The 26,289-nt window shown below is 35.8% G+C and overlaps 2 long non-coding RNA genes across 2 annotated transcripts in view; one reads left to right on the top strand and one right to left on the bottom strand.

Annotated features, from left to right (window-relative positions):
- Positions 1-14,437, bottom strand: part of LOC111722770 — a 29,675-nt gene extending 15,238 nt beyond the window's left edge. Inside the window, exons 1-2 of the long non-coding RNA XR_002771446.1 lie at positions 14,377-14,437; positions 8,623-8,677 (exon numbers count right to left, since the gene is read on the bottom strand). This is a non-coding gene — a long non-coding RNA (uncharacterized LOC111722770). The remainder of the gene's footprint in view (positions 1-8,622; positions 8,678-14,376) is intronic.
- The window catches only part of LOC111722769, a 38,038-nt gene extending 21,936 nt beyond the window's left edge, over positions 1-16,102 (top strand). Inside the window, exons 2-5 of the long non-coding RNA XR_002771445.1 lie at positions 13,300-13,422; positions 14,145-14,665; positions 15,352-15,447; positions 15,824-16,102. This is a non-coding gene — a long non-coding RNA (uncharacterized LOC111722769). The remainder of the gene's footprint in view (positions 1-13,299; positions 13,423-14,144; positions 14,666-15,351; positions 15,448-15,823) is intronic.
- Positions 16,103-26,289: the final 10,187 nt, after the last annotated feature.

The following is a 26,289-nucleotide window of genomic DNA, read 5'->3' as shown; positions in this document are numbered from 1 at the left end:
CTGATGATCTAATTATAATATCTTTTTGAAGACCCCACCTTCTACTGCCCTCCCTTTGCGGGGAAGGCTATCAACATGAATTTTGTAGATAACACCAACAGTGCAGTCCCCAGCACATATTTAACCTTCTTATGCTATGCCACAGCTTTTTTTCTATGCTCACATCCTGAGATGTATAGATTTTTCTCATTTCCTTTTAATTTATTTTTCAATATTTACTACATTCAAGCAATTTTTTATAACATATATATGGGTATTTCTATAAAATAAGGCTACCTCTGCTTCAGAAATAGAACATTATTTTTCTAGAATTCCTTATCCATCTTTGAAATTCAGTGTTTTCAAAAGCATTGGTTTTTTGTTATTATTTTTAATTTATTATTTATTATGAATGAATTTAGCTCCAGAAGCAGTAAGTTGAGATGATCATACTATTCAGTTCAAAAGAATCTTACTTGTTACAATTTTTTTTATATATTCCCTCTATTGCCACTCCCTCTCCTATTCTTCTTTCCTTCCTACCAAGTGCCAAACACATGAAAGTACTCACTGTGCAAACATTTTTAAGCATATCTCTCCAAAATCTAAATCTGTATTTCACTTTTTTGTTCTTATTTATTTTTGTTCTGTATTATGTTTAAATATATTTTCATATGTACATGCATATTGCTATATATAGTGTGTATATATATTTTACTATATATATAGGCATGTAGGGTATGTGTATGTGTATAGCTGCACAGTTTTCTATAATTTATACCTCTCACAAGTATCTTGTCTATACCTTCAGTGAAATTTACTTGAATTTCTTCAATTTCTTCCTACCACCACAGGAATGCAATGTGTTCCTTTATAGATGTGTCCTTAGGGATGATTATGAAGATGTCCCTTGGTATGTTTTTAGAGCTGTATTTCTGGTCCCAAAAGTTTATGTATACCAAATACGATTTGATACTAGTGGATTTTTCTCTGGAATGGCTATACCAGACTGTATTCCTAAACAGTACACAAAGGTTTTTATATCCTTATATCTCACTATTTTAAAATTTGTGTTTGTTCAATTACTAATGCGTGTAAACATCTCTGCTTATATGTCATATACTTATGAGCCTTTTTGTTCTCCTTTTATGATAATTTTTTGATATTCTTTTTTTTTAATGAGGATTCACACCTGTAATTGTTTATATGGTCGACATACTGAAATGTCTTATATTTCCGATACGAAGTCAGACAAGTAACTTTGCAAACTCATCCAAGAAAATGTGATGCATACCTCATTGCTGATTATCACTATGGTCACTAGACACCCCAGGGGAGTACTTTGAAGGTGACCATAGTGGTATTCAGCAATGAGGTGTGTAGCACTTTTTCTAGGAAGAATTTGCAACTTAATTGTCCATCCTCCATTTTAACCTCTCTTTTTCTTCTTACATCGCTTATCTATTTACTTTGCTTATCTTCTTACACTGTATCTATTTTTTGTCTCTGAGTATGTTATCCATGCAACTTTCTTTTGGATTCTTACTAATTTTGAATGGGGTACATGTATCTGGTTTAAACACGTGATGAAAAAAAAAATAAGAGTGAGAGATATAACCTGAAGCAGTGAACATGTAGGCCACATCTTTATCATCTTTGCTTTGTCATCTCCTCTGTAAAAGTCTCCACTCATACTTTTCTCATGTCTGCTGAGCAGAGTCTTAAGAGTTTTCACAGTGAAGCCCTATGTTCCAGGTGCCTATGGCATATTTAGCATCCGCTAATTTATTTTCAGCAGGCTTTCACTAGCTATCACCTGGTGATCATGGTTTATGTACTCTCCTCTCGACTGCTTTCTGAAAAGATGGCATATCTATGCAGTCTCTTATTCAGTCTCCCTCATTCCTCAATCTTCCTTTAGAACACCTGTATCCTATTTACACTTTCCATGTAAGGTACCTTTGTTCATTTCAGAGCTGTGCCATCTAAGAGGGCCCTCCTTATTTTTTAAAGGGTCTTAAAGAGCTTGCCCTTGTTCTTGATACTTTTTCCCGTTTTAGTCCCAATAAAATTTTCTAAAAATTTTTACTTAAAGTTTGTGATATGGGGTGTGGACGTGTCCTAGTCTAATTGATAATATTGCAGTCTATATTTTTCTTATAGATGATTGCTGTTTGCGTTGGCATGAAAGAAAATTATGGATAAAATTGCAAAAGTATAAAGAATGCTCAATTCATGCATTTAAAATAATGTAAAATGTTAAAATTGGATAAAACATTGGTCAGCAAACCTTTTTAATTGCTTATCTATGAAAGGCTGCTATTACTATAAAATATTTTATTTTTCTATGGGGTCAGGTGGTCTGATGATTTGCAGTGGGTATGTAATTACTGAAGAATGTAAAATTTGGAATCTAAATGTGGAATATTAGTTCATGTCAGCGACTAGAAAATTAACATATGAACAACAATGGAATTTGCTGAAAAAAAAATTATAAAGTTGTTACTCTACTTGGTTTTACTAAGAAAATATTCTAGCATTGGGCCAAAAATGACTAGTAATTTTTCATAGGACTATTGAGGAGATTGTCATATTTTTTTAGGGATTTTTTTTCAGGTACAAATGATAACAATTCATTTCAAGCTATCTTTGGCAAAAGAGAACTTGGGATTACTATGACTAGGTATTCTAGGAGGGATGCTTAATTTAGTCATGTCCAGAGGAAAAATTCCAAAAGTTTAAAAAATAATTTTTAAATTATTGCTGTGAAGTCCTAATTATTTCCAAATTGTTAGCAATAAGGACACACGTGGCCCCTAATTAGAAACCAGGCAGAAAGACTTTCTCTTCCCTGAGATCCATACATTAAATATTTCTCTTTCCCATTACCCATACTGTCTGACCCAACCTGGATCACATGCTCATGTGGGTGTGTAGGAGTGTGTGGTAGAATCTCACCATGATCAAATGAAAAGCAGAGGACTTTTATATATATGAACAGGATGTTGGTAGAGCAAAAGTGAAGTCCAATATGATAAACTGGGATTTATCTCAGTATCTTGTTTGCAATATGATCTCAGAGTAGGCTTTACATGTCTACTTTAAGTGCCATATGTGCAGTTTCTGAAGTCCATTCTATTTTACATTTTGTCTTCCTCTGAAAAGGATTAGACAATAGACAAAGACAAACTATACAGACTGGACTATTTCATGATTTTTATTCTTTAGTTATAGATCGGGAAACCAAAGACTTGGGAGATTTACTGTTATAGGTCCACATTTTCCTGGGAATCATAGATTTAAAGGTATTCTTTTTTCTCTTGGAACTCAGTAAATTAATCTTCAGAGCTTCTGACAGCTATCTTGACATCACAGGGAGGATGCAGAAGGCAGGGTAATGCGATATAGAGGCATTCTTAGGTCACTATGCCAAGCCTTAGCTAGAGCTGCCCTACCTCAGAATTTTTCCATATGTGAGATAATAGATTTAATTTTTTATGAAATTGTAAAGCAAGTATTCAGTTACTTAAAATCAAGAACAACCTAAGTAATATACCAAAACATTTTGGTCCCTAGTCCTTATGAAAAGTGGCAAAATCTCCTTGTCTGAGAAGCAGCAATCTGCTAATTTGGAAACATCACATTTGCCTTCATGCTTTTTGTTGTCCTTTTTCTTCTGACTCCTCTTGCTCTGCCTACCTGGGTCTAGTTCTTAGAATCTTCCCCTGGTATTGGGCGTTCTCATTTCATTTTTGACTTGACTTTTTAACTTGGCTATTCTTTCAGAGTTAAATGCAGTTTCTGCAATATCTTTAATATGGATATTTTTGTTACTTAAGGATTATGATTTGAGAATCTATATTTTCTCCCTTAAGCATGACCAAGTTTCTCCTAGGAACTTGGAGTCAGTCCTTCTTCTGTTGTTGAGGTTATCAGGAGCTGATCCTTAGCAGGGATTTTTAGTAATACAAGAAAAAGGAAGAACAATTGATGGGAAATTTAAAAATAAAGCTATTTGTTTTATTAGATTCACAATTTTGGCCTTATTTGGCCCATGTTCTAGTTTAATTGATCTATGGATAAAATATTTTTGAAAGATTACCTGAATAAAACAGATAAACTGAAGAATAATCACATCCATGAAGAATTTGGTAGTCAACTACTAGGAAAATAATCTATTCCTGATCCAGGAAATTAGTTGAAAACTCACTTTTTGGCTGTCAGGTCATTAACTTCTAATGGCATTTAGCATTTTTGTACCACACTGTGCAACTTGGTGTTTTTCCCAGGGCTTAAGTCCAAGTGAGCTCATAGGCTTGTAGGCAGGAAGAAAGAAAATAAAAAGTGCAAGGGACAAATTGGAATTGCTTTTTAAATTTCTGTTTCCTAATCTGGGTGAATGCCTTGTCAAAAATGTTAGTCCTAATATTCTTAAATATCCTACCCTTCATTTCTGCATACTAATCAGTATTTCAATGTATTTTGTATTGATATTTGAGTAGGAGGTGGTGGACTTTTTCTCTTTATTATTGATTTGGCTATGACATTTCCAGATTGCTTTTTTGTCATATCCTTATTTTCTGCAACCGTAAAGTTTGCGTGGAACCAGTGTAAAAATTGCATTACTCATTTAGCTCTGTAGCACATGTTCAGCTTGCTGCATCTGAACTCAATATGGTACATATATTTTTTTTATTTTGCTGTGCATGTGAATATAATTCAAGATGCTTGTTTTAATTTTAAATGCCTACATGATCTGGCTTCAAACTGAAGAATATATAAGGTACTTTTCTGATTATCCATATTTATTATTTCCAGGAGAGTTCAGAAGAATCTCTGGGCAGGCAGAATTATTTTTTTTCTTTTTAACTTGAGTACATTTATGTAGTTTCAATTGCTTCGAGGTTGCATCCTTTAGTTTATCACTTCAGAGGTAATCAAAGCTGTTCAACCAGTTGTGTACAATTTGAAAAGCATAATTAAATTCATTAGTTGCTAAACAGCAAAGATGAGTTTACATTAAGAAAAAGAATACTAAAATTGTGGATGACTACATTTTGAAAAACACACATAATTACAATATTAAACCATGTGGCAAGCACGATTTAAAAATATTTAGATGTATTAGTGTTTTGATTCCTAAAATGAGTACTCTCTTCCATTTTGTAGATGGGGAAAATGAAGTACATTGAGTAAATTATTCAAGGTCAAGAAACTAATAAATACAGTTTCAGTATTTAAATCCATGTCATCCAGATTTAGTAGTAGTATATGTGATCACCAAACAACTCCTTCTGATAGTTGGCTGAAGTGAGCCAGGGAAGCGAGATGGACTGGGGAGGTAATGAGAGCAGGTGTGGAGAGAAATAAAGAGGAGGGTTAGGTATTAGACAAAGTTATGCCTGGAATTCTGAGCCTAATTGATGTAGCTGCTAGAGAAGATTTTCTAAGATTTTTGTGTGTGTGTATGTGTGCATGTGTGCACACAAGTGTGCATATGTCTGTAAAAGATAGGATACAATTGTACTCCTCAATGATGTGGGTTGCAAAGATAATATTTACATTGAAAAAGATGTATGTACATTGACTCACTCCCCTCAAATAATAGATGTGCATAGTGAATGAAGCAGTCAAATCTCAGATAGCTAAACAGACGTGAAATAACTAATAATATATGATCTGTTAGATATTAACCTCTTCCCTGAAGTATCTCTACCATTTCATGTTCTAATATTTAATTCTTTTTCTGATGACTGAATACATAAACTTCATATGAGGCGTAATAGTTGCTGCTTATGGCCATACTTACTGACCCTCTCCCTTTCTTCAATCTCTAAGTGTGAGTAATCAATTATGTTTCTTCAATCTATAAGTGTGAGTAGTCAATACCTTGGCAATCACTATTTTTATTTTTTTGTGTCTTATTTTTATAAAACAAAAAGTTTTCCAGTAAACACTCCAACTTTTTATAATTTGTATACACAAACTGTACAAGTCAATGTGATAATGAGAACTGTTAATATCTTGAAGAAGTGAGTTGCCTGAAAATATATAAGAATCCAAATTTGGTATATAACGTTGATATAATTAATATTTACAACATAAATTTGGGGGTAAAGAAAGTATGTGAATGCCAAGATCTTATGGATACATATACAGTGAACCAACACTCTTGAGATATATATATATATATATATGTATATATGTATATGTAGCATATTGTATACAAAAATGAGATTTTTCTAATTTACCACTAATAAGTAACATTTAAAAATCTGATTTGCTGTCATGCACTGTGTCTGTGACATGGTATTTGCAATAAAAACTACTGTTATCTTGTGTTATAGCTTAGGGGACTTGAAAAATAATCAGGAAAATTTGATTTTCATATAAATTATGCTGAAATGGCTAAGAAGTGATTCACTTTAGCTTTCTTTGCTTCTGTTTAATTATCTTCAAAATGAGAAAAATGTCTACCCTGTCAGTATAAAATATTCTCAAATTATGATACATTTTAAAGTAATGAATCTGAGGTCATTTTTAATATTGGATTAGATGGATAGTAACTGAATAAGTTTTTGATATATTATAGACATAATTTAGGAATCATCCCCAGTTTTCCTCTTTGTAGATTAAGTTTCTTAATAGAAAGCTTCATTAAAAATAAAAACCAGTATTTCACATAGAAGTAAAACTTTCAATTGCTAAGAACATGCCACATACATCTTTTTCTTTTTCTCAAGCATTGTGCTACTTCTCAAAACAAACCCCGTGTAAGAGAGGACTTCTTACACCCCAATATAAGGTTCTCACAAGGGGCTTTTCTAAATTTGCATACCTTACTTAAAGAGGACACATGAACGTGCATGTATATGTACACATTTAAAAACTATGTCTGTAAGTGTAATACAGGCTTCTCAGATTGAAGTTTTAAAATTTTGATGATTATTTCACCAAATCTCTTTTTCTTTCTTTGTCCCTTCATTCTTATTTTAGATCATTGAGCAAAGTTTGTTTTGGAGGGCATACTACGTATGAGATGCTGTTCCAGATAAACAAGGTCCCTGCCTTATGGAGCTTGTATTATAGTGGGAATGGAAGAGCCAGGGGGAATAATAAAGAAATGCCATAAATTAGAGAGGTAATAGGTTTTTTTTTTTTTTTTGGAGCGGAGCCTCAAGCTATCCCCCTGGGTAGAGTACCATGGCATCACAGCTCACAGCAACCTCCAACTCCTGGGCTCAAGCGAGTCTCCTGCCTCCGCCTCCCAAGTAGCTGGGACTACAGGCGCCCGCCACAACGCCTGGCCATTTTTTGCTTGCAGCCATCATTGTTGTTTGGCGGCCCGGGCTGGGGATTCAAACCCGCCACCTTAGGTGTATGTGGCTGGTGCCTTAGCCGCTTGAGCCACAGGCGCCAAGCCAGGTATTTTAAAAATAAAATTAACATTGGTGGTATAAAAATTTGTTATAATAGTGACTGGGTGGCATGTCTGTGTTGGGCTATCAGGGAGGACAGATTAGGTGATACTGAAGTTATGAGGTGGCCACATGAAGATGGAGGAAAACAGTTTAGGGAAAAGGGATGAAAAAGCTTTTAGGTGAAAAAAAAAAGATCTGGAAAAAAAGAGTTTTTTAAAATTTTTCTTTCTATTTTTATATACTCTCACTCAACACAAGATGCTTTACCTCTGTTGACCAAAATGTGTGGGGGGATTTCTCCTCACCAACAATCAATCAATTATTTAACAAACAACTGGGGGTCCTATAATTTAACTCAATTTGATACTTTCTACTGAAAGATAGCCTCACATCCTGGTTGGGTTTTTATGGAGGCTTCATTACTTAGCAATGACTGATTGCATCACTGGTCACTGTTGACCAACTCAATTTTCAGCCCCTATTCCCTCCCTGGAGGCTGGGTGATAGGTTGAAAGTTCCATCCCTCTAATCACGGCACAACTGAAGGAAGTTAAGGCTGGAGCATAGTGGATAAGTAGGATGGTAATAGGAAACATTTATAGTTTTATTTATGATTTAGATTCTCACTTGGCAAACATCAATATCTGCTAGTAACTCAACATGGAATTTTTTTCTTAGATATGTTGGGAAGGACGTGTACTTTGAAGTTAGAAAATCAACTATTTAATGCTTGACCTAGCATCTTCTTCTGATATATTTTGAGCTTAAATTTTCTCCTATTTCAAATTAGGACAATGTTATTTATTTTTTGGAGTTCCTCTAAATCTCCTAGCATTGCACCTGACACATAATAATTATCTATACCAGTGGTTCTCAACATTCCTAATGCCACAATGTATTTTCATTGTAAACAAGGGGTCGCGACCCACAGGTTGAGAACCACTGATCTATACTGTTATTTCCTACTATTATTGACATTTTAAAGTTTTTTCTTTTTTAAATTTCAAAATATTAAGGGGTATACATGCTTTATTTATATACTTTGGTTTTTTACAGATCTAGTGAGAGTTATAAGTGTGACCCCTCACCCAGATAGTGTATGCTGCACCCAATAGATGTGAATTTACCTATCCTCCTCTTCTCCTCCTAGTTTTATTTTTACCGAGATTTAACTTCCAGTTGTATGTTTTTATGTTTCAACAGTAATAATGATCTGACTTACCTTATTGAAATACAGCTGTCCCTTGGTGTCCACAGGAGATTGGTTTCAGATGGCCCTGCAGATAGCAAAATTTGTATTTTGAGTTCCTTATATAAATGATATAATATTTGCATATAATCTATGAAGTACTTTGCATATACTTTAAATTATTTCTATACTATTATTTACAATACCTAATGCAATATAAATGTTATGCAAATAGTTGCCATACAGTATATTTATTTGTGTTATTTTCCATTGTTGTATTGCTATTTTTTTTTTTTTTTTTTTCTATTTTTGATTTAGGTTTTCTTGAATCCACTGATGGGAAACACGCAGATATGTAGGACTGACTGTTTTTAATTTCTCACTCACTCATTAAACAATTATTGATGATCTGCCAAGTATTGTGAGAAATGCAAAGATGTAGTAGTCATTTATTGTTTTAGCAGATTCAGAGATGACAGGGGTTAGGGTGGAAGGATGATTATGAGCAAGGGTTCATCTTTTAATCTATCTACGAGCAGAATTTGCAACATTACCAACAAAAATATGGGAAGATCCAAGATGAAAACCAGAGTTCACAAAACTAGACGGAGATTTTTTTTCCTCCCCAAAAGATGTACATTTTATAGATAGTTGTAGATAGAGTAATGGAGGTGTGATATCTGGATTGTTGTAAGAAGCATACTTCACAGCTACTAAATGGCATTTGACACTAAATGATTTCCCCTTTGGGTCTATGTTATTTCCTCAAAATTCAGTTACAATAAAGAAGATTTAGAAGCAGATAAACGAAGGTGATTTGTGTTATCATTAAGAGTAATACTGAAAAGCATGTATGAGTAGAGAGGGCTATGAAAAAATGGAAAGAAGTAAAAGGAAGATGACAGAGGATATTACTATTAAAATAGTAAAACATTAACTATCTCCTAATAGTTATCCATTCCAAGGTTTGCATACATATTTCACCTTGACCACAAATATTATTTTTAGAATGACTGACAAAAAAAATACTGGAAGTATGGAGTAAGTTGTATTAATTATTGGAATATCTTCATAAATCTTCAAATGACTTTCCACTCTATCACTTATGTTTTTCAGGTGGAATCTGTGGTTCAATTGTGATACTCTGGTTTTTCATTTTCTTTCTACCACTTCTTCTTTTCAGTGTTGTTGAAATAAAAGTGATTCTGCTCATGTAACTAGACATGTTTAAAATGTAGGACAGGTTTTGTTACATTTTTATTTCTGTAGATAGACTCTATTTGAGCTTGAATCAAAGGTCAAGACAAAACTAATCAAGAAAACAGAGAAACAGTCTTTCTCCTATGATGGTAGAAGTCGAATTCCCCAATTCCCACTTGACTTTGTTCCCACCTCTCTGATTCATCTTTTTCCTAAGACCTCTCATGGGTTCAGTCTCCATCATCCTCTTCTCTCACAGAGTAAGAGTCAGGTATATTTATCCTTCTTCAGTTTCAGCTTGCCACCTACATGTATATATTGATGCTTCAAGTTTTATGTTTGGAAATGTATTTGCTTCTGATATTCAGACCTATTTGAACCTTCTAAAATTCTCCATTTGACCTTTTGTAGATGGCTCAAAGTGTAATTATTTTCTCATTTGCACCTACTTCTATATTCCCATCTCATGCAACAGAAATACTCTCCACCTACTTACTCATCCTCCACCTGGCAAGTAGCATTGATTCTTCACAATCTCCCAATTATCAAGTCTTGTCTTCTTGATTTCCTATAAATCTGTCCTCTCCTTTCCATCTGTGTTATAACCACTGCTTCATTTTAGACAATTGGTATATCTTTCCTAATATACTGTATAGCTCATAAATGATGTCCCCACTTCCATTCTTATTATCCTCACTAATTAATTATCTATGCTGCCACCACAGGGAGCTTGAATTGGGCTTTGCCATTTACCTTCATGATATCCTCAAGAGATTCATCATTGTGTCCAAGTTAAAACCCAAATTCATAGATGTGGTAAATACACACAAGCCTTCTCAGATGTGATCCTTAATAAAGGCGCCAACCTTCTTGCTATTTTTTCTCCCTCTTTCTCTTTCCCCTGCCCACTTAAATACATATTCCAGATCCAAGTTCATGATACTTTGTCATTTTCTAGAATCCTCTATGCTTTTTGTATTTATATTTGTACTTATATACTTTATTTGCTTCTGCTGCCACCTTATTCACCCATTCATTTTTTATTCTTGAGTATAGATATTAGGCTTTCCATAAAGCCTTCCCTGATTTTCCAAAACTGGAATTATATGCCTCTATGTGCTCCTTAGCAAAAGAGTAGCCAGTACTAGTCACCATTGAGATCCACCACATTCTACTGTAACTGCTGGATTGTCTATCCTCCTGTAATTATCCCCCCTCACTCATCAGACTGTGAGAAGTTTAATTCATAGTAGACATTTAATACATTTCTATTAAAAAAAAGCAGTAGAACATGCATCCACCTTCATGCTGAGATGATATCTGAGTGGATGTTGATCATCTTATTGTTTGCCTTCACAGACTATCTATCTATGAAGTAGGCTTTCTAACATATAGTTTTTTTTATTTTTAATTTTCGTTTTAAAGTAGTTGTTACAGGTCTACATAAATATGTTCATTGACAATTTGAGAAAGTTTGTCATAAAAATAATATATGTGATGTACACATACTTTTTGAGTTCTGGGTAAAAATTCCTATCTAGGAGTATGACTATGTTCATTATTCATGAGATAAGTATCAATAGCTTGTTAATTATTAATAAAATCATTCTTCACCCATAGGAATGAATCTTTTCTTTTTATGTTTAAACATTCATATCAGCAATCAGTGTACTGAAAATCAGAGAGTTTTATAAAAAGGTTTTTTTTTTTGTTTTGTTAGAAAGAATTAGAAAAATTATTAGATATACTTAAATGTGTTTTCTAAAAGATAATAAAATTTCTAGAACTAGAGAATCATCCTCCTTAATCCTCTTTTTTAAACATTTACTCTCTATCTCATGAGAATAATCATTCAGGAGCTTTTGGAAGGGATTTTTTGGGCAATCTCTTCTCTTGTTCTTAAGTATAGTAGATGTTGATTAGGGGATTTAATAATACCAGTGAGTAAGCTAAAAAATTGTAATGTTTAGAACCAAGTTTAAAATTATTTCCAAAAATTGAATCTCACGTTATAGCAGAACAAAAGCTTTCACACATACTGAGAGAAAAAAAATCTCTATGAGGTAGGAGACCAAAAGAGCACAATGAAAAAAGAAAACCAAGGTAAAAAGTATGAAAGAGGAAAATATATTTTAGCAGCAGGGAGTGACATGACATGACAAGAAAAAAAATGAATAAAAGTGCAGAAAGACAGGTGGTAGAAGTGAAAGTCCAAATTAATGACAAAAAATAAAATGTCTGCCTACTGACAACTGAAAAAAATATAAGGGAGAGCAAAACGATCTTCCAATTATAAATTTAGGTGCCAACGCCCAAATTTTGCTGACTTTTAAAAGTGACAAAGAATTTTTCTTATATTGCATTAATGTAATTTTCTTAAATTTAGAATTTTAAGATATTTTCTTTGTCAACAATTTTAGGTCACACAGAAAATCAATGTATTATCAATGCAGTGATTTCCAACAGCTTTGGCTTAGTACGTTAGGGAACTTTGTACCATTTGTATCCTTAATAGCTAGGCTGTGACACTATTAGCTAAGCAGGGGTTACTTATTTATTTTTTTCTTTTTAACATACTCCTTGCTCTCACCTAACAAAGTGTTATCTTGGCACTTAGAAGCCAAACAACTGAGATTGCCACAAAGTTGTAAATAAAGGTGCACAGGTTTCTTTTAACCTTCAGCATTTCTGGAGTCTAACGATCAGTAGCCATTTTTTGCTTTTTTTAGTGTCTTGGCTATGATACGTAAATATTTCATATTTTTAGTCATCCAAATATATAAAGGCAGACTACAATAATATAAATATTAACCTGGAACCCCATTTTAATATGAGATGATAAGCTCTAAAATATAAATCATATTTCCTTCTCTCCTTCCCCATCCCTACTTGTTTTTTCTCTGTCTGAATAAACTAATGCAGTAATAAAACTTCCTCATTTGGCAAAGTGATTACAAAAGTTTATGCTAAATAATGATTTCGTAAACAAACACATTACTCTGGAGCTAAAGTAAATGTAGAACAATATTAATTTCCAAGGTTTAATAGCTTTTAATGCATCTCCACACACATTTGTTGTGATATGGCTATTTGGAAGGCATTGTGCTAGAAAAATAAGGCACAAGGACAGGGGAAGAGATGTCATAAACACTACAACCAAAGTTTCATAGGCGTATGCAGGATTTAAAGGAAGGGGTTCAAAGAAAGAAATCATCATAAATAGCTGTAAGAATTAGGAGATTTAATGGTGGGTATGTCATTTAAGATGGATCCAGAAAAAAGAAATAGAACTTTGAAGACAGAGACTAAAGGTGTGACTATTCACGTGTAACTATCACTCCTCAGGTTTAGTTATTCATTGTATTTTATTTGAGTCTATATTTTCTGCAAATCTCTATTATTTCCAGTTTTCTTTTTCCTCCTCCACCATCTCTCTGTTCCCCCCCCTCCCCCCCAATGAGCTCACAGCAACCTCAAACTCCTGGACTTAAGCGATCCTCTTGCTTCCAGCTCCTGAATAGCTCCGACTACCAGCATCAGCGACAACACTAGACAGGCTGGTCCGGACTCCTGGCTTCAACCTGACTTCAAGCGATCCTCCTACCTTGGCCATCTAGATTGCTAGGATTACAGGTGTGAGCTACCACCCCAGCCTCTAATTTTCTTTTCTTTCCTTCTTTTTTTTTTTTTTTTTTGAGACAGAGCCTCAAACTGTCGCCATGGGTAGAGTGCCATGGTGTCACAGTTTACAGCAACCTCCAACTCCTGGGCTTAAGCGATTCTCTTGCCTCAGCCTCCCAAGTAGCTGGGACTACAGGCGCCTACCACAACGTCTGGCTATTTTTTGGTTGTAGTTGTCACTGTTGTTTGGTAGGCCAGGGCTAGATTCAAACCCTCCAGCTCTGGTGTATGTGGCTGGGGCCTTAGCCGCTTGAGCTACAGGTACCGAGCCCTCTAATTTTCTTTATAAACTCTCCACTACATGACTTTCAGTGAAAATGAATCACACCAAATTAATCACTATTATCCACATAGTCAAACATTTTTAAAAATCACTTTGTGTCTACTTGTACTTTGTGTCTCTCTGCTTGCTTCATACTTTTTCCCTTCCCTTATTACGTTGGGTGCAAATGAATATAGAAAGTTCAGTTCATTTACAATGTCCTCCCTGACTCCCACTATGAATGTGTGTTTATCTCACAGGTATTTTGAACTCTCTAGATGCTTTGATTGACTCTCACATTGTATCTCTTTTTTTTTTTCTTTTAATTAAGCTTGCTTCTTCAAGCAAACCTGTGAGACTCCTATTTAAGGCAGGGACAGTGATACAGTCCTCCCGTCCTTTGTCTTCTCAGGCCCAGTCTGGGTGACGGGGATCCTGTCTGTATGTGATGAAACCGATTCTTGAAGGAAAAAACACTATGTGAAAACAGAACTAGCGGTTGTGTGTCAGGGTTCTCAAGAGCAGCACTTCATGCCGCGTGAACTGCTGATAGAAGGGGGCTGAAGGCTGAGGCCAGGCCACCTGGAAGCCCACAGCACTGCTAGAAGCAGCGACAGCAGCAACGCCAACTTATCACTACTTACTCTCCAATGCGTTCCATGTGCCTTGCCAGGCATCACCTAGCTTCTCAGTGTTTCTCTTCAGCGGCCTAAGGTGGCCCTTCATTTTTTCCTGAGTTCAGGGAAATACCTCCTTTCCTTCAGAACGTGAGAAAAAAATGGGACTTTCCCCGGGCTGAGAGCGCGCGGGATTCCCTCTCCAGAAACGTGCATTCTTCACCGCTCCCACCCGAACTGAAGGCGATCAAAGCGCGGGAGCCGGCTGCACCCGGGAACGCTCGGAGCATTCTGAGCCCCCTCCTCCCAGAGAAGGGTCTGGAGCCCGGGAAAGCCACTAATTAGCTCGCCCCCATTGGTTGTCCCCAAGGCACCCCCCATGCCGTCACCGTGTTATGCTAATGAGGGGGAGTCTCATTGGCTGGGCCTCGGGCTTCAGCGCCGAGGGGCGAGTGCGAGCGGCGCGGCGTGGGCAGCGTCTGGAGCCCAAACCCACCGCCCCCGCTCGCGCCGCGCGTCCGAGGGAACTGCGGCCGCCGGGCAGCCCTCGGGGAGGATCCTTTACCTGCCTTTCAGGAAAGTGCTTTACCGTCACGTGGCTCTCACTCCCACCCCCTCCCCTCTTTCTAGGCACCCTGAGTTTTTTTCGGCGAAGTAACTTTTTATTCCCGCCTCCCCCCCAGCCCTGGGTACCAGAGGCGGTGCCGAGGCTGGGGGCGGTTCCTTGGCAGCGTTGATTCTAGTCAGAGCCAGACTTTTGCTCCTGGGCTTGGTTTGCATCATCCCCATCACACCCTCAGGAGAGAGGAGCCGTCCCCCTTAGAGCCTCAGCTTCCGGCTCAAAGCCGACCCCCTCCCCCCACCCCAGGCCCCTTCCCCTTCTCCCGCCCCTGGCTTGGCCCCAGCATTTTATTAGTTCTCTCCCTCCACTCCGCAATATTTTCTTTCTTTCGCCTTCCTCTCCTCCATTCGCTGTTTGATGTTTCCCACTCTTTGAGGAAGGATGGTTGATTTGGAGAGCGAAGTGCCCCCTCTGCCTCCCAGGTACCGGTTTCGAGATTTGCTGTTAGGAGACCAAGGATGGCAAAACGACGACAGGTGAGTGGTGCGTCGCATGGTTGCTCCATAAATAACTGCTCAAAAAGAGAGGGAGATGAGGGGAGGGCTGAACGGGGGAAAGGAGAGAGAAGAGGAAACGGGAGCCAGACGGGGAGACTATGAGGCTAGGGAACGGAGGGAAAGGGACTCAAAGGTTTCTCCATTTTGACTCTGTAGAACAGTTGCTATTGACAAGGAACTCCTTTCCTTCACACTTTTTTTATTCTTGGAATGTATTTATTGCACGTATTCGGTGCTTATTCTTTTGTCTATCTGTGCTTTCTTAGGTTGTGTATAAGGCTGGTATCAGAGGTGCAATAGATCCCAATGGCATGGCTATAGCAGTGGCAAATAATTTCCCTTTTTTTTTCCTTAGGTGTGGTTAAGTAAACTCGAAAATCTGTCCAAGTTTATTGAAAAAACACATTAAAAACGATGTATCTTCTGCATCCGTTTACACTCTCCTTATTTGTGTTGTCTTGATTAGGTGACTACTTGCCACTAGGAGTTTTATGCTGTTTGAACATTTGGAGTCTTAGATAAACAATGGTTTAAATATGTAACAGGTAGTTTGTGAAAATGGCAATAATTGCAATAGAAAATACTCACTTTGAAGAGGCAAGTGTGACAATTGTTAATTATGGTGTTTGTATATCATGCTATACCCTTTTCATAGTTAGTGTATTTTGAATTTAAACAGTATATATGCCTCAAAATTAAAACTTAAGTTTCAAAACTAGGCTGTTATTAGCAAAATGTCCCTTATGTGCTTTGCGTATAGCATCATTGCTTTGGGTAAACTTCTGAAATTCCTCTGTTTCTGTCTCATTAAAAAAAAAAAAAACACGTTTTGTGTTTTAGTCAATTTCGTAGTTTCTGGAGTAGTCATTTCATGTATCACATGGTACAGTGCCTTCTTATTAAATAATATGTGTAATGCCCACTGACCTTTCAACTCAATGAAATGTTTCCTTGAAGTTCAGTTTGGTATCGTATCGATGTTCTATTTTAATTTACAGTATAAAAGATCCATTTTTGGTCCATTCCAAAATTTCTTGCCTATTCACTACTTGGCAATACTCCCTGTTTCTTTTCTTCACCTTCTCAGCTCCCATTACCAACTCCTGTCTTAACACACTGAGGATTTTTATCTTGGGCATCAACTGTGTGGATTTCTTTGGTCACATGTTAGTAATTTAGAGAAGTATGAATATTTTGTAGAGTATAATATTTTGAACCAGTCTTATTATTTAAGGCAAAACTACCTATATTTGGTTATAAATTTAAATACAAATATTAATTAATCAATATGCTTGTAAAGTAAGGTGTTCTGGTTAATTGAAGGGAAAGAAAAGAATAGTTAAGCAGATTTGTATTGACATTCATGTAAACAGTATTTGCCTAGATAAACAGTTTAACAAGCATAGGATAGCGTCATGGTCATAGTGGTTGAATTTGTATTTAGTGAAGGTCTCAGGATCATCATATAGAGGAAGTTCCTTATCGTGGAAAGTGTGAGATGGGTTGAATACGTAGAGGACATACTTTGATGATGGAGATAATGGTGGTGGTTGATTTTTTAAAATATCATATCCTATCCAAGATGTTAATTGTTCATGTAGTTTTGCCCTCATTTTTCCAAAGATCATGCAGAAATATTTCAGTAATTAAGAAATTTGGCTACTTTCATACTAATTAAATGAAATAAATCACTTCTATATTTAAAAAGTTTGCACAGTCATTTAAAATTTCTTTTAAAAGTCTATGTTAGCCCAACATTTTTGTCTAAAATTGAGGCTTCATGAAAAATTAATATTTGATTTTGGTTCCATTTGTTGTTAATCTTTGAAGGCAAGAGCTTTGGAATCAGACAGTCCTAGATTTCATTCCTTGCTTATTTTCCCACTAGCTGAGTGATCTCAGGAAAAATCATTCAGCCATTTTGAAAATAAGTACTGTTTATGTTTTTAATGGGAATAATGTTATCTACCTTATAGAATTGTGAGGAGGAGGAGCATGGACTGGACTAACACTTAGTTGGGACTAAGCACTGCCAAGTGCTGTATGTTACCTTAGTCAATCCTCATACAAACCTTGAATGGTTGGTGATTACTTTAGGGACAATAAAACTGAGATTCTAGGAGATTAATACCTATCTTGGGTAATAGATCTTACCAGTGTAAAGATCACTTGAGCTCAGTTCTTTGTGATTTATATCCCTCAAGAAACAAACTCTTAAGTTCTTTCTATTTAATTCATTTGAATTTATAAGAATAATTTCACAGCTCCTAGCATAGTTTAGGTATTCATTCAGTGTTATTTTCCTTCCTTTTTTCTGATTTGCAGTTTGTAGTTCTTTTTTATTTCTTTTCAAAATCCTAAACTAATATGAAATAAGTAAATAAAAGTCAGCTCCTTTGTTTTTAATGTGGCTATAAATTCCTCTTTGTAATTAAACCTTAATAGTAATCTGATTCTACTCAGTTTTCTTCTTGGACTCAATTTCTATAGCATTGAGAAGGAAGCACTCTTTCATATAGGAATAGGTAGCTAATTTCCAACAACAAATAAATTTAGTGCTCTGCCCAGCTTCTCTAGGCCACTTTCTCTGAACCCCTTCCACCTGAGGTTTTCCCAACCCCCTACCAATCTGAGGAGCACACTAGTAATTAGGGAGTAAATATGTTAGCTTCCTGTGCTTCTTGGCTGGGATGATTCTGAAGCACGGTCTATATTGGGTCCAAGGGGCGTGAACTCCACTTGCTCAGAGTGATGACTGGTTTACTACTGCAAGCATTATTGGCTTCTGACCTCTTCCCTACTGATATTTTCTGGGATCATCCCCAAATAAGCTACTTATGCTTCAATCTTATCTCAAAATCAGCTTCTGGGAGAATTTGAATCAAGATGGCTATCTTCTGAATGAGAGTCATATCCTTAAAATGATGGGAGAATTATGTTCCACCTGTGGAACCTTGTTTTCTATGGAGCACCTCACTTAAGGAATTTTAAACTCAATCTTAGCAGAACATTGTTTACTGGCATGTGAAAATGTGTGAGGCCTATGATGGGTGAGTGAAAGGTGGTGGTAAGGAGAGAATACTGATGGGTCTTTTTAGGATACAGGAAGTGTGTTATTTCATATCACAGATTGTCTACAAACCAACCTTGGATAAGTAGGTCACCTAAATTTATATTGTACCATCCTTTGGTAAATATACATACCCACACATATGTACACATGAGGAGGCAAAATGTAAATGTAATATATATAATGTATATGTAATAGATCTATATTGTAATTGTAATATATGTAAAGAGTATGTAATGATTGTGTGTAGGTGCTATCTTAATGCCACCTTTATATGAGTATCACTCTCATTTGCTTTCCAATACCCGTTTTCGAGTAGCACATAAAAAAATAGAGTTAGAGAAAGCAGTTCAGAGAATTTAGCATATAGATAACATTAGTTCTGTGAGATCATGAAATAAGATTGAGAGTTGGTAAAATTAGAGCATTGCTGATGTTTTGGGATAGCTGTTGTATATATGATGCACATCTATATTTTAGGAACTCTGAGTAAAAAACCAAAAATCTAATTTAGATGTTCTGTATAAAATGTCTTTAATCATCCCTTTATTCATTCAGCTAATATATATTTGAATGCTTGCTATACTTCAGGGCCTCATAAATTAGGTCTTGGGAAGAATATAGAGAGAAATAGTAAAAAGTGCTTTGTCTGGAGGTGATCAGAGATAAAATTAAAGATGATTTCCCCCAAAGTAGTGACAGTATTGTTGATGCTATCATGATGTCCTTATAGCATTTCCATTTTAAGACTGGCAAGAAGATCCTGCAGAATCTGTAGATAGGATATTCTACATGTGCTGAAATACAACAACTGAAGTCATTATGTTAGAGATGGCTCGAAGTATTCCATATATTTTGAATCTAATATTTAGACTATTTAGTATCTTTATAGTTATCCTATGATTGAAACTATTGTGACTAAAGACTGACTCTAACTGGCTTTATATGGAAACCATTCTGTAATATGTAGAGTGGTTGTAGTGTTAAACTCCATTGTTTTCTGTTTTAATATTTCTACAGTTTATAAAACAATAAAGCTTTAGAGCATTCTCCTGTAGTTAAAGACTGGTAAGTTTCAGGTTTTAAACACTTTCAGATAGTTAATACATATCCTCTCCTCTTTCATCATGACTTAGTAATTTTAAGATTTGAAACACAATGTGCTTGATGTGAATAATTTTCACAATTCTGATTATTGTTAATGGACTATTCTTTGTTGTGACCATAGAAGACTAGGTTGTTTATTTATTTAAGACTATTCTAGTTTTCAAAAATCAGGTCATTTGTTTCAATTTTGGTATGTCTTTCTGATTTTATGAACAACATTTAAAAGTAATGTAAGCAAGTCACCCAGTGCATCTTATTTACAAAAGTAGCCATCTATTATAAAGCATTTATTCTCAGTTTGTATTCAGTTCAGTAAATACAGTGTTTAAATTTTGAGTGTTACTAAAATGAATCAACTGCTATTTTTGCTGTTTAATTATATAGTGGAATCAACTGTGCATATGAAATATCTGTAAAATGATTTACATAATTATTGTTAGACAGAGAATCCAGACAGTCCTGTTCCTTATCATTGTCAGTTATCTTAAGTGAGATCTACACAAATAGGCAATAAAAATTAGAAACTTAAATAGGTAATAGTTTTTAAAAAAGACTGTAGATATTTGTAGAGTCATACATAAAATACAAAAAATTAATAATTATTGTATTTCAATAATTAAGAATTCAGACATCAATCTTTTACATAAAAACCATATATGATTCCTTTCTTTTGGCTAACTCTTATAAATAAATTTTAAATATAGCTTTTTTTTTTTATTTTGTAGAGAAAGAATTTCACTTTGTCGCCCTTGGTAGAGTGCCATGGTATCACCCAGCTCACCGCAACCTCCAACTCCTGAGCTTAGGCGATTCTCTTGTTTCAGTCTCCCAAGTACAGGCTCTTGTCACAATGCCCGGCTGTTTTTTTTGTTGCTGTTGTTGCAGTTTGGCCGGGGCTGGGTTTGAACCCGCCACCCTCAGCATATGAGGCTGGCACCCTACCCATTAAGCTACAGGTGCCACCCTTAAATGTAGCTTTTTAAATTAGTTTGAATTTATTTCTCATGTTTGATTCTATTTACCCTGTATCGTATATGCACTTTATATATTGGGTGATGCATTAACAGTACCTTTTTTGTGAATATTGCACTTTTTTTTTTTTTTGAGACATAGTCTCACTCTGTTGCCAGCCTACAGTGCTGTGGCCTCAGCCTAGCTCACAGCAACCTTAGGCTCCTGGTTCAAGTGATCACCCAACACATACGTAGCGTTTTTTTGTTTTTTTGTTTTTTTTTTAATTTTTAGAGAGACAGGTCTTGCTTTTGCTCAGGCTGGTCTTGAATGCCTGAACTGAAGTGATCTCCTGTCTTGTTCTCCCAGAATGTGAGGATTACAGGCATGACCCACCATTCCTGGCTGATACTGTACTTTTAACTTTTCACAGAACCTCCATATCTAATAATTCTTGGATCCAGGAGGGCGGAATATAGTACAGGCAGTCCCTGGGTTACAAATGAGATAGGTTTTGTAGGTTTGTTCCCAAGTTGAATTTGTATGTAAGTTGGAACAGATACATTTACCTATTACCTGTACTACCCTCTATTCAGAAGTGTGGGCTGCATGTCAGTTGTACAATTGTAACTCAGGGACTTACCGTGATAGCTTCTGTTCATAAGTGTGAATTTTGGTAAGTCGGATGTTTATAACCCAGAGATAGCCTGTAATCTCATTTCCTACATTTTAAAAGAGTTTCCACTTTCTACTAAGTAGCCTCTATTGCAGATTAAACTTAGTTTAGAGAATGAGTACAAAAACATGCTTTCAGAAAATGATTTCAGCTAAATTAATTGTTGTATCATAGTTAAATTTTTTTCCTTCTCTGTTAGTAATGTAATTCAACTTAGTTAAAAATATCTTTAAAAGATAGTATGAGAAATACTGAATACAAATGAAGGCTAAATGCTCACAGCTTTGATTTTCATTATGGTTAAAAAATGAAAATTATACTATTAATATATTTAGTTATAATGCATCTGTAAAGACCATGATTTTATCTTTTTGCTGATTCTAAGCATGAATGCATTATATCTTTTAGCATTTACAAATAATGTTCTTGTTGATTAAAATGTTTTATATGCAGTGAAACCTCTGTAAGTGGACCACCCAAGGAACTGTAACAAATTGGTCAACATACAGAGGTGGTCAACATAAGGAACTTCAATTGAGTACATGTGGTACATAATCTGGTCTATAAAAATTAGTTGAAGTTGAGGTGGCCAGTGTATGGACGTGGTTACCTATGGAGGGTCTACTGTATTTATAAATGTCTTAGTCTGTTCATGCCATTATAATAAAGTACCTAGACTGTATAATTTGTAAAAAACCGAAATTTTTCATAGATTTGGAGGCTGAAAAGTCCAAGGTTAGGGTGCCAGCAGATTCCATATCTGGTGAGGGATTTCTGCTTCATAGATGTTACATTATTTCTGCATTCTCACGTGGGGGTAAGGAAGGAAGAAAGCTTCCTTAAGCTTCTTTCATAAGGGCACTAATCCCATTGATCAGTAATCCCACTAATCACTTCTCAGTGCCCCACCTCTTTATACTATCCTTTTGGGTATTAAGTTCTACCACATGAATTTTGAGGGAATACCAAAATTGAGACCAGTAATATTAAGTCCTGTGGAGATAAGTGACAAAGAGGTAGCTAAGGGCCCAGTTGTAACTAGGAACCAAACTGTGGGTAAGAAGTGATCCTATTGACTATAAATTGACCTAGAGCTCATTACCATCTAATTAGCATAACATGGGTGGAGCTTCGGGAAGGATTCTGGGAAAAAGACATGCTTGGTAGGAGAAAGTGTCATATAACTACCCTGGGTAGAAGAAGAAAATGTCATATTAACCACCTTGTTTTTGTAACCTGTGTGGTAATCTGTTTTATAATCCTTATCTGTCAATCATTCCAAAGAGTGGGAAATAGCAACCAATCCTGTCAGGACAAAGAGGGGACAAACTAGTGAGCTTATAAAAGGTAGAGTATGCTTAGTCTTTCTTCATGTGTGGAGACTGACCTGTTCCTGTTTGTCTGGAACATATTTTCACTTTGTGTAGCTTCCTTCTTCACTTTCATTCTTTCTTTTGTGTAATAAAATAGTGTAAAATTGCTTTGTGTCTGTGATCACCTGGTCATTGGTACCAGTATTCATTCTTGACACTAGGAGGTGGGGAACCAAGTAATATCCAGACAGACCTGTCAATAATAAATCATTTTGTCATTTATAGTTCATCTGTTTTCACAAGAGTATTTTTTGGTGCCAGTGCCATTTTATTAGCTTGTCTATGTTGTCTTTAGCAAATAAAGCAAAAGTAATACATTTTTGCAGTGAAACTTACTAAGCTGTTTTATATGAGTACTTACGCAGGCATCCTCAAACTACTGCCCTTGGGCTACATGCAGCCTGCCTAGGACATTTATCTGGCCTGCTGGGTATTTTTGCCGATGCTGCTTGTCCTGCTTAGCAGCCGACTTGTCCTGGGCCCATAGTCCGGCCCTCCAACGGTCTGAGGGACAGTGAACTGGCCCCCTGTTTAAAAAGTTTGTGGACCCCTGATACAGATTAAAATTAAGCTAACCTGGGCTTTTTTGAGAAATACTTAATATCCTTTATCAATATGTTTTTCAAATGAATGCTTATCCTGAGTTATAAATTAGCAATGAAAATTTTCTCTGCAAAAATAATCAAAACAGTAAATAATGATCAGGAAGACAGTTGCTTTTACTTTTTCCGCAGTTCTTGATTGGATATGGGATTTTTTTTATGGGTCATGAAAAATACAGTTCTTTTTCACAAAGGTCTTCAGTATCCGATAGCAAGAGAGTTGCAATTTAAGTAACAGACATCTGTGCACACATTGTGAGCTAGTTGATTGGTAAACTATATCCATATTAATAATGATATATTAAAGTTATCTGCTCAACATTTTTTTTCTTTTTGGAAGTAGGATAGATAGGAATATCAGATATCTTATAAAACAAATAGCATTTTTGGATAAAATATGTATGGGAAATTGATTTTTTTTAATCCAATGTGACAAACCTTAAAACAGATGGGATAGTCCAGTATACAAAGTCAGAGAATTGATATGATTGACATAAAATTGGTGGGGCACCATTAAAAAAACAATTTAAAATGATCTCTATATTAGTAACACTTTTTCTGTTTTTGCTGAATAACATTTCCCTAAAGAAAGTCTGACAAAATTGTGTAGAGGATGGTCCTTCTCGTTGCAAAATTTAAAAGATTGCTGTAGAAACCTTTGATAGCATTGGCATCATTCCTTCACAAACATTAAGCATCTAGTAATTATCAAGAAAGTACACTAAGCACTAGGAATAAAATTGAGCAGAATAGACCTCATTTAGATTCCAATGAAGTTTATAGCAGTGGAAATAGACATGATATTTGATAAAAACTGCAGAAATAGACTTAATGATAATTGTTCTAGCTTATAAGGGAAAATTGCAAAATGCTATGAAAGGGTGTGATTGGAGTACCTTGCCTAGTCTGGCACTGAAGGAGGTGGTTTGGGGAAAGTTTTCAGAAAAAACTATGCTGAGATTAAGGTCTAAAGATGAGATGATGTTACTAGGTGAAGTTCGGAACAGGAGGTTTCAGACTAAGGAGGAGGTTGGCTAACAGGCCATGGAGGGAGAGAGGAAGGCATTTTCAGGGAACTGAGGAAATTAGGGAGGCAGCTGGAGATAGGGGCCTGGAGTTCAGGAAACTAAACTAGGGCTATGTATATAGCTTGTTAATGAAGCCATGACAAAAATCACTTAGGGAAGAGCAGAGTGGGCCTGGGGCACTGACACAATTTCATTCTCAATTCAATGTCAAAATTGGTTGGGTGAAGTTGTAGAAGGTGGGATGCAAGCAAAGGTGGGGGATGTGAAGTCTGTTCTTATACTGAGTATGCTGCCAGGTAGACTAAGGGATGGAGAAACAGGGCCAGAAACTTCTTTCTGGTAGAAGTGTTTGTGGCTTATAAGCAAATGATGAATATTTATGAGCAAATTATAAATACTGAGTGTAGATATGTAGTTTACTCTTGCAATTAAATAAAATATAGAACACCGTTAATCTGTCAGATGTTTAATATAATCCATGTTAAATATTTTTACCTAATACACATTTATAAATAATTACTGTGTTTCATTGTAGACAATACAGAAACCAGAAATTTACCACATATCACAATAATCAATTTTACTTTACTTTCGCCAGGCAAATTGTATTATTAGTTTTTATTGCCTAATACAATAATTAATACAGACAATTTTTCTAAAATCATGCATTATGTCAGTGTAGTTTTCTTGGTTAAATATTCATGCATTATTCAGCAAAGTCTTTGGTTCCTTTTTGGAGCTTAGGTTTCCTTGCATGCTCTGTATTCTCATCCCCTTCTTAACTGTCTCTCAACATTAAACCTTTTTTTCATATGTTTGTTTGGCCTTATAATTTGTCCTATCCTGAAGGATTCTTTCCCTATTTCTTCCAGGCAACTAGTACTTTTCAGACTCTAATCTCTTTACCCCTCCCAACTCCATTTAGTCAAAAGAGACTAATAATTTAGTACCACTGGGCACTAACTTATTTAGTTTATATTAAAGGTAAATTTTTCCATGTTTGTGCAGTGTCTGGGTAATGGAGGACCCTGAGCTACTGGGTCAATTTGTCTATTTCTTGTATAGAAGAATAATCATATAGCATGATAGTAACTCGCAGCAGATGAATGAAAACCTAGGCTCCAAGAAGGCAAGAAAATATTGTGAAATGGTTTTGGATCCTTTGTATCTGGTCATCTGGAGAAAAAAAAAAAAAAAAGAAAGAAAGAAAAATGAGTTAGAAACGTGTGACCCTGACTCCTTAATAACTAGGTGCAGACGGGAACACACTGACTCATAGAGAAAGTCTTAGATGTACTGTAAATTCAAAGTAAGGAGGAACCACTATATGTACATGTACTTGGAAGAATTCACCATTAATGTAAACTGAAATAGTTAGTATGCTAGGGGTACTAGAGTTATTTGGCTCTTTCAACTGGGTAGTAAGGAGAAATGGCTCTGGAGTTGTGGGTTGAAAAGGTTAGAGCCTGGAAAGTGCTTGTAGTCTGAAAGAAATAAGGGAAAAAAGCTTTGAGACATGAAGGAGAAAAGGATCAGCGTAAGAGGGAGACCACAGACAGAGATTTCTCTCCACATTTTTGTTTTTTGTCTTGGATAGACCCTGTTTATCTTCCTCATCTGACAAGTAGAAGGAGAGAAGGAAAACAGAAACAGAAATACAGCTGTCAAGCTTGGCTTGTCTGTCTGTAGGGGACAGTGGCTGGCAGCAGTCCTTCAACTCTGACCCCTTTCCTCTTTAAAGTCTTTCCTGGACCTCTCTTCCAAACTGCTTTAGTAGCCACAGCATTATTACAATTATGGCATGGTTTTAAAGAGCAAGAATCATTTCCCTCTGTGTGTGCATTCCTTGAACTCAGAGTTGTATTACTTCCAATTTTCACAGTATGTACATATGTGTAAGAAATGGTCTTTGCATACACAGCCAAAAGAACAGTCTAAGAGAGGACTGCTCATTCTTGGCATTTTGGCCCTGGACTTACACAGAATCCTAATCATAAATTGTTATTACAAGAGC

The sequence above is a fragment of the Otolemur garnettii genome, unplaced genomic scaffold (assembly GCF_000181295.1).
Source record: "Otolemur garnettii isolate 467f Iridium unplaced genomic scaffold, OtoGar3 scaffold00357, whole genome shotgun sequence".
Taxonomy (NCBI): domain Eukaryota; kingdom Metazoa; phylum Chordata; class Mammalia; order Primates; family Galagidae; genus Otolemur; species Otolemur garnettii.
The sequence above is the reverse complement of the archived record's forward strand: the minus strand, read 5'-3'. Positions and strand labels throughout refer to the sequence as shown.